This window comes from Nelusetta ayraudi, unplaced genomic scaffold (genome assembly GCF_046127955.1).
Source record: "Nelusetta ayraudi isolate G7.1 ecotype Tasmania unplaced genomic scaffold, CSIRO-AGI_Nayr_v1 ptg000057l, whole genome shotgun sequence".
Taxonomy (NCBI): domain Eukaryota; kingdom Metazoa; phylum Chordata; class Actinopteri; order Tetraodontiformes; family Monacanthidae; genus Nelusetta; species Nelusetta ayraudi.
In genome coordinates, this window is record NW_027466107.1 from 784,629 (window position 1) to 798,361 (window position 13,733).

Genomic DNA, 13,733 nt, shown 5'->3' on the forward strand with positions numbered 1-13,733 from the left:
GACGCTGGAATCGAATGGCAGCCACAACACCGGTGAGATGTAGTTTGCATTGTGGGCGATGTAGTTTGCGGTCAGTGGACACGCTGAAGCGACATGATGTGACAAGGCGATTTTTCATCGACGACAGATATATTGCAAAGTGAGCTCAGAATTAACAAGCAGCGGCAGCCAAAGCGCGCAGGGAGGAGGGGAAGGTTATTCTGGGGTGGAAGCAGGAGTCGCTGCAGGTGGGCGTCGCCCCCCCGGCAGGAAATGAACAGAAGAAATGAAGCCAATGACCACAGCAGGAGCGCAAGGCCTGCTGTGCTGCTGCAGACTGGGGCGGAATCGGGGAGGATTAGCCTCGTGATGCACGGGTGTGTGAGTGCGAGTGTGCATCCATCTACCAGCGGGGCCGATGTTCAGCATCGTCTCTGCGTTTTCCCTGCCAGCCTGCATCGCCATCAACCGGAGCAGTCATGCTGCGGCGGCGGAGGTTTAAATCTCACGGAGAACAAGAGCGATCGCTCACCGTCTCATTGGCTGGAGTCAGGATCAGCGGCTGAGATACTCCATGCAGCAGGGGATTAGCAAAATCAAAGTCTGCCGCCATAGCCGTACCTCAGAAGCTATTGTAGAAGGCTTTTTCTTTGTGTTTTTCTTTTGAAATAAAGACAGATGAAGAAAAAAAGTACAGACGGTTTAATAAATGACTGAACTTTGAACTTTTCATCGTGTTCAAAGGATCCGCAAGAGGAGGTGAAGCCAGTCAAGTTATGTCGTGCTACACCAGCCAGGTCCACTGGGGGGGGCGATGTGTCAGGAGCAGTGCCCCTACTTTTTAATCTAATCTTTCCGATAAAGATTTTCAATGCAAACTTTAAAGAATACCAAATTAGAGATTTTATGGACGCAGCAAAAGTGGAAAAACTTTTAATATGGAAAAGTGCCAGCTGGCAGTAATTCTATGAGTGCGGATATTCTTTAACGTTCACTAAAAATCTCTTCACACAGCAAATCTTTGCATAAAGGTTTGCATAAACTTTGCTCTTATGGAAGCTGGACCAGGGCGTTGCCTCACCACCCACCACCGCTCAGGTCGGTTCATTACTGCAAGATCTCCATTCGGCCTCCGCAGTCTGATCAGCTGTTTGACCTTTGCGGCCCAGAACTCGGCGGGAAGCTCGGCCGCCTCCTCCTCTGCATTCTTCAATTTCCCTCCGTGATCCTTCCCAGAAATAACCACCGGCCAACCGTCACTGGCAACGGACGGAACGGAAGTGCACACAATCACAAGCGCTGCCGGGCTAATTGGCGCAATTTGCAGACGGGGAGTGAGGGAGTGATGGGGAGTGAGAGGGGGAGGGGCAGGGGAGGGGAGGGAGGGAGGGACGAGGAGAATGAGGGCAGAGACGAGTCTGCTGACAAAAGGTTGCAGAGCAGATTGACAAATTGCAGGCAGTCATGAGAGGATTTGTAATGAGAAGCAGCGTGTGACCACCATGAACCCACACACACACACACACACACACACACACACACACACACACACACACGCTGGCATTCTCTGCACCAGACTGACAGTCAGCAGCATATTAATTTTCACCCCCCCCACCCCCCGACTCCCCCCTGCTGCCTCACAGGGTCACCCCCCGTCCCCCCCCCCCGTCCCCCACACTTTTTTTTTTCTATTTCACACTTTATTTTTCCCCGTTTCCCCTCAGCAGACCCCGACCACACAACCAACTCCCCCCCCCCTCCCCCTGAGGAGCTTTGCCGCTGCAAACACGGACTGCGTTGATTAATTATCGCCAGGTTTACTGCTTTCCGCACAAGCGCCGCTAATTAAAATGTGCCAGCGTGCGCTCTCGTGCAATTTGTCCGCGTTCTTGCGTGCTCGCGCTCGCACACACACACACACACACACACGTCTCCATCAGTCCAGCAGTTTTGATTTCCCGGGCCGGTGTGATGTGCTGTGTTTAATGTTTTGGTGACTGCGTAAAACATGAAAGGGAGGGCGCAGCGGGTGGGGGGGCTCCATATTTTTGCAGGGGTGTGGTTTTCACCAACACACGTGCACGCACATGCATGCATGCACACACACACACACACACACACACACGCACACACACACACGCATGCATGCACGCCCGCAGGGATTAGAGGCGGTCGATGAGGCTGATGGGGTAACATAAGATGGAGCCAGTTTGGTTTGGCAGTAATATTCAAGATATTCTGTTTGGGGGGGTTTTATGAAATTGCGGCGGCTGGGAGACGTCTCAGGAAGCGACGGCGGCGAGACGTAAACAGACATTATCTGTGACTGATGTGGAAATTGATGCAGAGCAATCAAGACGGCGATTGCGGATAGATTTGTTTTTGAACTATAATCAAAGCCACAAGTTTAATCTAGATTGAAATGTATCAGGCAAGCGGTGATACAGACGGCCGTGGAATGATGCAAGAAATGCAAATGGAGATTTTGTTGTGTCCAGCAGATGAGCAAGTTTGGCAGCGATCATTACTTCCTCCTGAACTCCCGTCCGAAAGTTATCTTGTGTCGTGTCAGAATATCCAATTAAAGACAAAGTGGCTTACAGTCTGCTCATTGTTCCCGGGGGGGTTTACCTTTAATCCCTTATTTGCTTGTCAGCATTACCAGTTAAGATTTGCCAAATTGGGACAGAGCAGCGGTATTAATGTCAAAATTAAATCGTTTTTGGCCTTAATGCTACTATTAAACTAGCGCTACCATCACCCCCACTTTTTACGAAATGAATACCAACGAGTATCCATTTTGAAGACGGGCCGACAGACTGTATCAGTCTGGAGTTAATACATGCAGCAACAAACATTGACAAAGCCGCCACCTGTCAGCAGCCAATTATGAGGCAATAAGCTGGCGGCAGGTTGCAGCGGAGACACTCTCCGCAGTGTAAACAGGTGGCGAGTCAAACCAGAGTATTTAAACAGCCAGCTGTTAGGAGCTCGTTGTTGAAAAGAGGGCAGGGGGCGCTAAAGAAGAGAAAAAGTTCTCTTCTTGTCTCACGCAATCGGTACGGGCCAATCAGGCTCCGTCCAGGGAGTTAGTTCCCGAGAGCGAGGCTTCCTATTGGCCGAGCCGATGTCTACCCAGTGGCACATGCTCGTGGTAATGATAGCATAGCGAGCTATGCTATAAAGTGCGACAGTGAGAGAGACGAGCTCTGCCGGCAACACGATGCACTGCCTCAACACTCGAGGCTGCGGACGACCTGCAGGAAGCCGGTTTGTTTCCACACACACACACACACACACACACACACACACACACACAGGAGACTCAGATAGTGGCTGGAGACCCTCACAAGGTTAAGGAGGGGCCCTGCAGGAAAAGCCACCTCCCCCCCAACTGCCCCCCACACACACACATCCATGGACAAATGCTTAAAATACTGTCATTGTCATTTGAATTGGAGGGCTGGAGGTCATCAGTCCGCCGTGGAAGCTGCTGTATAATATCACCATGGAAACAGATTCTGTGACTGTCGCCTCACAGGGGTCCGTTATTGTGAATACAGCTGGTCGATGGCATTTCGGCACACTCGCTCGTCTGTTATTGTTCGGCCCTGTGGACGGTCAATACATCCCAGCATCCGGAGCGTCGGAATCTTCCACTCACATTGTTTTTTTTTTAGCTCCGTGTTGTTCAAAGAGCAGCTTGGTGCATCACGCAGCTTCTCTTTGTCTCTTTAAATGACAACAATTGACTTCAATACATCACGGAAAGATGTGAGTCAAAGAAATAAAGTTTGGTGAGAAAATTATTTAAAGGACATCCTTTAACTTTTCATTTAGTTAAACCTTCTTTTTACACCCGGCTATCGATCAGCTGTTGCCCCCCCCACTCGCCCACATCCCTCACGTCTCTTCCAGGAAGCCGCAATAAAATATAATCACGTTTGAAAGAGGCAATCACGCCGGAGGGCGATCATTATGGGGAGAAAAGGTGCAGAGAGGCAGGAGGGAGAGCGAGAGAGAGAGAAAAAAATCAATTTGAACTTTGTTGCGCTGGATGATTGTTCTCTGTAGTCGGCAAGGTCCCATCAACCTGGCTGCTCACTAAATGAGACATGACCAAAAAAAAAAAGTATCACAAAAACCCTCAATCCAACACAATAATAAACAATTTAAAAATGCTTCAGGCAGCGGGACGTGAAAAGCTGATGCGCCCGACGTGGCCTCACTGGTATTATTAGCAGCCAGAGGCAACGAGTCATTTCACAAATTCAACGCAGACCAACTCTCATCGAACACGGTCCAGTGTTCTGAACCTCTGGGCATCATTCTGATTGGCTGCTCACTTTTGGAGGCCGTCCCAGTCGTCAGGGGGCCACAACCAGGGCAGGTCGTGCTCACAAATCACAAACTAAAGCTGCTTAAGAGCAGTGTTTATTGACAAATGTATTACAAAATATACAGTAGATGTCCTGTAAACCGCTTGTTTAGCCCTCTGTTGACAGCCTGACACTAATACGCTGAGCTTTATCTTTCTGCCAACACTGGTGTTTGGATGGAGACGGGAGTGACAGAAGCGGCAGTCAGACTTTTCTAATATCCAGGGAGCTCATTAGCCGACGGGCCACTGAACTCCACTCGGTGCGGCTCAACAGGTGTTTTGGATCAAACTGCTTGGAGGGAAAATGTGCCAAAGCAAAAGAGCAAAGCTGCGAGAGTCTCGATGCAACGACGGGCTCGTCTCTCACGTGCCTCACTGCAGCCGCACAGGAAGGAATACAAATCTTGCGCGAGCGAGCTTTGGACAACAGCACGAGGCAGGTTTGTCCAATTAAAGGCACATTAGAGATCCATTGGAGCGTCGTGCTGTGAGCAGCAGCAGCGGCTGTGAGTGAATCTGACCCCGAAGCCCCGGCGGGTTTCCACAGAGACGCTGACATCACGGCCGGCGGCGCCGCACACTGATAATGAGCTCGGCCGGCGTGGAGGACATGTTGCCAGTTACCTGCAGGAGGTGAGTCACCCGTGAGCCCTCAGCCAAGAGCCCTTTGGCACACACACGCACGCACACACACACACACACACGCACACACACACACACACACGCAGCGGCTGGAGGCTGAGGAAGGAGAGGAAAAATGAAAGGCGCAGAGCGAAGGAGGAAACGAGGACATGTGTGAGTTACCGGTGCGGAAAAAAACGCCGAGCCGTTTTCTAATCAGACCTGCGAAGCCCTGAGCACGCTCTCACACACACACACACACACACACACACACACACACACACACACACACACACACACACACACACAGAGGGACACAAAGAGTGCAGTGTGTTGGAAGGCGGCTCTATAAGCTCCTCCCCCCTGCACCATGCCTCGGCTGCTCCTGCAATATGAAAGGTCACAGATGTTTGTATGGACACGTTAATGCTGCAAACGCTGCACTGTTAGTTTCCTGTTCAGGTCTAAAAGTTCCAGTTGTTCAGAGTGTTCGATGTGTTCTATGTGAAATAATAAACGCTTGAAAAAAAAAAGCCCTGCTTTTAGCCCTCTGTTTAAACCTTCCATCAAATTTTTTTAAAAAAAAATGCTAAAACCGTTGCACAGGTTGGACGTCCTACATGTTGGGAAGGAGACAAAAACAGAGGTGGAGCATCAGTGCCCTTTGTGAAGTCACTCTGTCTGCTTTATCTCATAAGCTATATCAATGGTCCAGCTTTAAAGTGAGCTTTAAAAACACATCCTGGCAGGCAATTCTGGCCCAACCTCAGTCCATCACAAACAAAGTGATGGAACCATCAAAGCCTCTTCAAACAACTCTGAGTTCAACTTTTGCCAAAGTCAGTCGTGGAAAAAAAGCGAAAACATCTTTCACACACTGACCAGAGCTCAGCGCTGACAAACCGCCCTCCCCACCCCCACCTCCACCTTCCTGAAGGACACTGATTGGACGAGACCAGAGAAGGAGCTCCAGACGCCTCAGGACCAGGAGGAAAAATATTCATCATGTGTGCATGTTATCGTGCACAGGCATGAAGAAACAAAACAACATTTTTTTCTCCAATTTTTCTCCTCTGTCTCCCTGCGATAAGATAAACGCTGCGGACCGCAATTAAATCCAAAACAGCCGTGTTGCTCTGAAACAACTTTACAATGCATTTCCAATTAATCAACATGTTTTTTTTTCCTGTTTGCACATTGGCTCGTTAATGTTGCTAAACCCTCAGGGCTTTTCTTCCTCCTCCCCTTCGCTCCTCTGGGCAAATGTGCATATTTACAGTCTGATTTGCCTTCTATTTGCATTGCGCGTGCCCGTGTTTAGTTTTGCTCCATGGCGATGCACGCATCTCCTGCCGATGGACAAACACTGAAGAGGAGGAGGAGCGGGGGCAGGGGGAGGCAGGGGAGGAAGACGAGGAGGGGGGGTACGACTGGCTGTGGGCCCTTTTTTTTTTCTGTGTTTGGGTTCATTTACATGTGAGGCAGCAGTAATTTAAAAATCTTAGCTGATTTCCTGCCTCTGTGGCCCGAGTTGGCTTATTCCCTTTTAGTTTTTTGTCTTCATAAGGATGGACGGAACTCCCCCAGACGGCTGAGTTACTGAGACACGACGTGAAAACCCTCTCTCCCGCAGAACACATAAATCTCTGCTGCCTTGCCGGCAGAGCAGCTTCACACCAAAGAAACCCGGAGAAAGAGTCCAAACGATTCCAACGGTTCTCTGGCATCAGTATGAAAATTTGAGAATAAGAAAACTTTACGGAAAAAAGGGCTGAGGGTTTAAAAGCAGCTCTAAACACTTTAAAATTCATGCAGAGCAGCAGTATTCTGTGTGACTATGGCGACAAAAGTGTTTCTGCAGCTTCAATGGCACTTTGAGAGTTTTTTTCAGACTTTTTTGAGGGGGAGGGAGGGTTAAGACTTGACATTGAGGTTCAAGTCCCAGACTGAAGAGTTGAGCTAATATTATTATGAAAAAGACTCCCTCGAAAACCGTACGATGACCAAAGTCTTGGGAGTGTGTTTTCAGTGCTTGACGGCCACAAAGTGGGAATTATGGCTGCTGCTGCTGCTGCTGCTGCTGCTGCTGCTGCAGTGAGTTTCAAAACCGACGTTTGGAAGCATTCAGGTTTCCATGTACCAAGAAATGAGAAGGGAGGTGGCGGAGAGAAAACAACATTGAGACGATGGAAATTCAACCAAAATGCGACAACTGCATTTTCCCCTCGCACACACTGCAGCGTTTAAAGTTTAACTAACATCCAAAAATATATATATATGTTGAAATGGCATTTCAAACATTGAGGACAGCAGAGTCCTCCTCACTGTTCAGTTTTCATCCTCCCTCCTAGACTCTAATTCTCCACACATCCCTCATTACTTCTCCTGCTGAGACCACCGAGCAGACTGTGCGAGTGGCCAGAGGTGAGGAGGGAATCGGCGGCTGCTGCCGATTCAATTTCATAGTTGTGGGAAAAAAGGAACATGGTGTCGAGAGGGCACAGTATAGAATGTGTGGGCACTGATGGCGAGGACACGTATAGTTTAGTCTCCTGGAAGCCAGGAAGACACAAAGACAGGAGCCCGTCGTGCCGTCTTGAAAGTTGAGGACACAGATTTGTCACAAGGAGACAAAAATTACTAGCAGAACTTTGCCGCAGCTGGATCACTCAGGCAGGAACACAGCAAGTGCCGGTTGGGAAAAGCATGTCTTTATCAAAGCCGATATTTTCAAAAAAATAAATAAATAAATCTGTGCTCCTATACTAGAAACTCTTTCCACTTCAGACACAGGCTAAAAATAGCAGTTTGCCCCAGACTTCACCTGGCAAGAATCAAAACAGCCCAACTGTTGCAGAGGAGGAACTGAGATCGTTTGTAAAGACACGCAAAGACAAACAGTCTCCAACCAACATTTTCCCCCAGAGCTAAGTACAAAACTGCTATAAAACACAACAGCCACGTATTTAAAATGAACACACACACACACACACACACACACACACACACACACACACACAGGTCTGTCTGTCTCATTCATAACTTAACACTGATTATTTAACAAGGTGAGTGTGGGACAACGATGAGCACTTGGACGTCCTCCTGCCATCTGTTTGGAGGTTTTATAGCACACACACACACACACACACACACACACACACATACACACACACACACGACATACACACACACAGACGTGTGTGTGTATGTCGTGTGTGTGTTTTTTACGTGTCAGAGAGAAAGATGACAAAGCAGCTGCGATACAACTGAGCCTGCAGCTCAACATCAATATCTCCTGATGATTTCCCCCCTTTTGTCCTGACAGGGAAAAACGAACAATTTCACAACAGAAGAGCGGCCCGTTCGATCTTCATCTCACTCTGCCGGCCCTGCTCTCTGCCTCCCTCCCTTCCTCTCTCTCCCCTAGCCCCACTTCTTTTTTTTCTTTTTATTGCCACGGATGAGAATAATGACATAATGGCTGTAGTTTGTGTTTCTGCGGGGCTGCTGAGTGGAGTCAGTGGCAGGCAGAAGGTTGGCGGGATGAAATTACCTGGATGTGGGTAATTTGGTTTTGGCCTTCTCAAGGCTGGAAGGTGACAACGGACAAGGAGAAACATCCAGAGAGGAGGAGGAGCAGGAGGGGGGGAGCAGGAGGAGGGGCAGGAGGAGGAGGAAGGTCACGGGGGGGCCTGTTGTGCAAAACCAGTTGCAGCACGAGCCGCCTGTGACTATGATGTTTATTAATGGTGACCTCGGCCGGGCGCATGTGGCAGTTTCTCAACAGCCAGCGGTTGGTAGTGTGTGTGTGTGTGTGTGTGTGTGTGTGTGTGTGTCCTCTGGCCAGTTGGCCCTGCAGCAGCGATAGCAGCGGCTTTGCAACGGCGCTCTGATCCTTTATTAACTGGCACCGTCACCCAAATCCTCTGGATTTATCTGCTGCCTCCGTCTGGTGGAGAGCCCAGAGACAGCGATTGGAAAAGGTAGTGGAGGGGAGGGGAGGTGGGGGCAGGTGATGGAGCAAATGATCAGTCCATCACATTCAAGCAGACCAATGAGACAATTCTTACTGGAGCCAGGGGCGACATTAGCCTCGGCTAGGCTAGGCTAGCCACGCGGCTTTCAGCAGAACTAAAAATAAAAAGTCAAATTGGCTTAAAAAAAAAAAAAGGGGATCATCCGCTGAAAAGCTGCTGCGTCTACAGAGACTGGCGAGCAGACAAAGCCACTCCCATTTGGCTTTCTGGAGAGGAGGAGCCCCTCCACACACACACACACACACCTTCTATGACCCATGTGGTCACAGCACAAACAGGCCAGCAACCCGAGGACTTCAAAGCTGCTGCACAAAGACGCCACACACACACACACACACACACACACACACACACACACACACACACACACACACAGGCTCCGTCTGAGGCGTCTCCGGTCATGTGACCCAGGACCAGGTGCGCTCAGTCTGAGTCCTTGGCAGGGCCGTGTGCCAATCACCCCTCTCCCCTCCCCCACCTCCCAAAAAAATGTTGTGTTTGATCAGCAGCCAATCAGAGGCTCTCTGCTGCCGTCCAATCCTGCTGGACATTATCGCCAAGATAGGTGCCATCAGCGCCACCTCCTGGACTGTCTGAGGCCGCTGTGCTGTCCAACATGACCCAACAATGGCACAACAGGCTCCCCATTTAGCCCAACCAATCAGCCCCCCCCCCCCCCCCCCCCTCCACCTCCTGCTATCTCCCCCTGCCAGGTGGGAGTGAACACATGCCCGCTGTCTCATCAACACGGCCAGGAGCCAACGTCGCCTGCTTGGCTGCCTGGCATCCTGAGAGACGTCCAGCTATCACACAGACGGAGCCAAAAACGGCTCTGGTGGGGAAGAGGGCGAGCAGACAGGAAACAAACCAAATAAATCCAGCAAAAAAAAACAAAACAAACAAAAACAGCTGCCGAATCCTGCAAACAGAGTCAAAATGAATAAGACACAAGCCAAGACCAAGGTCCTAATAAAAAGATTTTCGGGATGAACAGACGCAGAGCAGCAGATCTCCGCTCTGCACGTACAAGTAAACAGGAAGTGAGTCGTGTGTCTTCTCTGCAGAAGGGAAGTGATGAGCGGCACACGGCAGATAATGAGCGCAGAGGCTGCTGAGCTCCTGGTTGGTCGGCTGGAGGCTGTGGATGACTCACACCTGAAGCCAATTACCGGCCCCGCAGCGTCCTCAGCTCGCTCTGCGCTCTCCAGCCCTGGACAAACACACTCTTCCCTTTCTCCACCTCCTCCTCTACACCTCCTCCTCCTCCTCTCCTCCTCTTCCTCCTCCTCCTCCTCCTCCTCCTCCTCCTCTCCTCCGCTCATCCATTAACCCCCGTCGCTCTCAGTTGACAGTGGAAACAGAGTTTAGAGTTGGTGGGGGCGACCAAGTCACAGCCAGTGTGATGCTCTCCACTCCAGCTAAGCCCCCCCCCCCGATTGAAGCTCTTCAACTGGAAATGAAATTTTCACAGCTTGCTGACACTGAATTAATGGGAATTATAATGGTGGCCTGAGACGGAAGATGTGCGCGAGCCTTCCAAAAATAAATAGACAAATAAATAAATAACAACCGTTATTCATTCCGAGCTGCACTGGGTCTCAGTGTTTGACAGCTGCCATCTGTTTCCCAGTTACGCACACTGCACATCAAGGAAACAAATGTGGACATGTGGCAGGGAGCCCAAAGAGATGGTCGAGTCCAAACTGGAACGTCAACCGAAGAATTTCTGCCCAGTACAAGTTGCACTTGGTCAAGAAGTGAAGGTCTGCTTCAGTCGTTGCTGGTCAGCACCCAACTTCAGTCGAGTCTGGATGCAGCTGCTAACGCACTGGTCGGCAACGATCAATGAAAAGGCAGCACAGGGGATGCCATAGGTTTCAACCAGAGGTGGAGCAAGACACCGAATGGCGGCAAAAAAAAAAAAAAATTGCTGAAGGAAGAGGAGGGACGAAGCGAAACTGGAGGCAGAAGAAACAAAGTGATATTGCTGCACACTCTGAGATGTTAGAAAGTTCTATAATCTCGCTCCCAAAAAAATATAGAACCACAAACCTAAACAGAGGTAGTCGTTCCAACCTGAGGAGGGGAAGAAGTAGAGGTGAGGATCTGCTGTTCTCGCTGTTGGGGAGATTTAGTTTTATCCTCAGCCAAAGATAATGTTATTCATTTCTAGAGATTTTTTTTCTAACCTGCTTGTTTCTATTGGAGGGATTGGAGTTCTGCTGTAGTGCTGAGTGTTCTGGACACTTCGGCTGCATCAGAGTGGTGACATACCCTGTTTTTTCAGGGTTGAAAATACTGAGTGAAGGATGTTTCACTATGAGATAATGCCGCCGTCGCTGCCCTCACTGACATCAGTGCGGGGAGTAAATGGCGGAAACCTTTATCCCGGCCTGAAGTCTCTCTCTGAGGAGCAGCGAGACAAAGTGGTCCTCTGTCTGCCCGGGAGAGAAAAAATGGGGAGAAAATGATGGCACCTGGGAGGATGAAGCTAATAGTGATGAAGCACTCGGCAGCCGGAATGAAGTCTGAAATCCACTGAGCTGCTGCGTTTTTTTTTTTTTTTTTTTTTTTTAGAACAAAAAGAACAAAAATAGATGTGAGCCAGTGCAGTTCTAGTCTTTCAAAGCCCTGTGCAAAAAAAAAAAATTAAAAAAAATCTGTGCAGCAGTGTGCAATAATGACTTGCACCACAGATCAACTACAGAGTCAACTATGATGCCATAGATGTCAAAAGTGTGTTTTGTGTTTTATTTTCTAACTGTGCACTGCACAATGTCTGCCAAATAGAAATCAAACTCTCAAACTCTGTTACACTCTGGGTTTCATCATCGATTTGACAACAAGTCTGATTTCTGACTCAGTCGGCCCTGAAAATAACAAAATCTGCAATTCCAATGTTGGTTAGTTTGTTTTTTAAACATCATGGATGTCAACTGCTATTTTTGCGCGAAGCCAACCACAATAATTAACTTCCCAGTTTGCACAAATGAAAACCCAGCGTTCCGACGACTCCCTTTGTCCTGGTTCGCTCGTTTCTGCTCATTTTTCCATGCAAATGTTGAACCCTTGCAAAATTTTCAATTAACAGCTTTCACATTAAGCTCGCCGGAGTTAATTTATTGCAGTTTAGCAACTAATCACACCATATTTTCTGGCTTTGCAAACACGCCAAACAATACATATTCATGGCCTTTGGATTTTCATTAATTTTGTTTTTACGAGTGGAGTGCTATTAGGCATTCATACCTAAAAGAAATTTAAAAACCCCAACATTTCCCAGATTTGTCAGCTCAAGTCATTTGAGTTTCCCTCCCCCTGTAGGTGTGGTGTGGAAGTGCAGCTGGAATCAGAGCTGAAATGTCGAACGTAGCGTTACGTCGGAGTATCACAAGCATAATGCAGCATAATTCCCACTCATGATCACACCTGTCAGCGGCGCCATCTGGGGCTTCGACGCTCTGCTCTCAGATCCAGCGCTCGCTCCTCAGCCTCACTCTCGCCCAGGCTGCCTATGCCCGTGTGTGTGTGTGTGTGTGTGTGTGTGAGTGAAGCCTAGACACGCGTCTATGCTTCTTGATAAATCATTTATCAGCCCGAGTCGAGCAGGTCATGCATCATAGCCCTCTGTGATGATGGAGACGCTGCATATTTTTGCCCCTAAAATATCGAGCCGCTGTATATGCCCACCGAATGGCAAATGGAGCTTAGACGAGGGCAATTGCTATGCGGCTCCAAAGTTGGCAGGGTGCAAAGAAAAAAAGAAGAAAAAGACGAAGAACCGAAGACGCAAACTGCAAACTGATTGACGACAAATTGATACTGAAAACTGCCTTCTACTTAAATGTGTTAGCTGAGCATTAGTCATGGAAGAAAATGAAGCCTTGCTGCTGCTGCTGCTGCTGCTGCTGCTGATCATGATCTCGAGAGGCCTCGCCGTGGATGTACACAGAACTTAACTCGGTTAAGCGAGCGGCGATAATGGGAACAAGCTGGATAATGGAGCCAGCAGCACGTCGCCTCGTTAAAGGGAGAAACTGCAGGGGGTTGTGGTGGTGGTGGGAGGGGGCGGGGATTAACTGGCATCCAGGATCATGAAGATGATGTGACCATGGCACTGCTGAGAGGAAAGACATTCAGTCTTCAGCCTCGTGGGCGGGTGGAGAAATGTGCTGTGCAGGCGCTGTAGCAAAGGGATGCTGGCTGGAATCCACCGCTAGGCTAGGCTAGGCTAGGCTAGTAATGTCTACTCACCCATTCATGTCTGTCTGACGAGAGTTAACCTTCTGTTTGCAGCCTCTGACACTTTGTTGGACCTTCCACACGTTTGGAACAATGTTTGGGACAAAAACGAGGCGGTTTTAGAAGGCGGGGCCAATGCCTTGTTGGGGTGCGGTCACTAACCTTGGAGGGGACTCAGAAATAGATGTCTTCTGTGATGTCACAAAGGGCTGATCTCATGACCTCGTGTCCAGAGAGTCGACTGATAGGACGGAGGCTCGGATGACTGTTGGAAAACATTAGTAAAAGGAATTTTGTTAAATACGGGACATTTAAGTCTGAGAAAGAAGCTAAAGCTGCGACCATTCATCCTGAATGTTGACAGAGTTTCTCTGTAAATGGGGCAAAAAAATCTGTGATGTGGCTAAAAACCTCCAGAAAATAAGAGGACGAAGTTTCCTGCAGCAGCAACAGGTTCCTGTTGGAGGAAACAC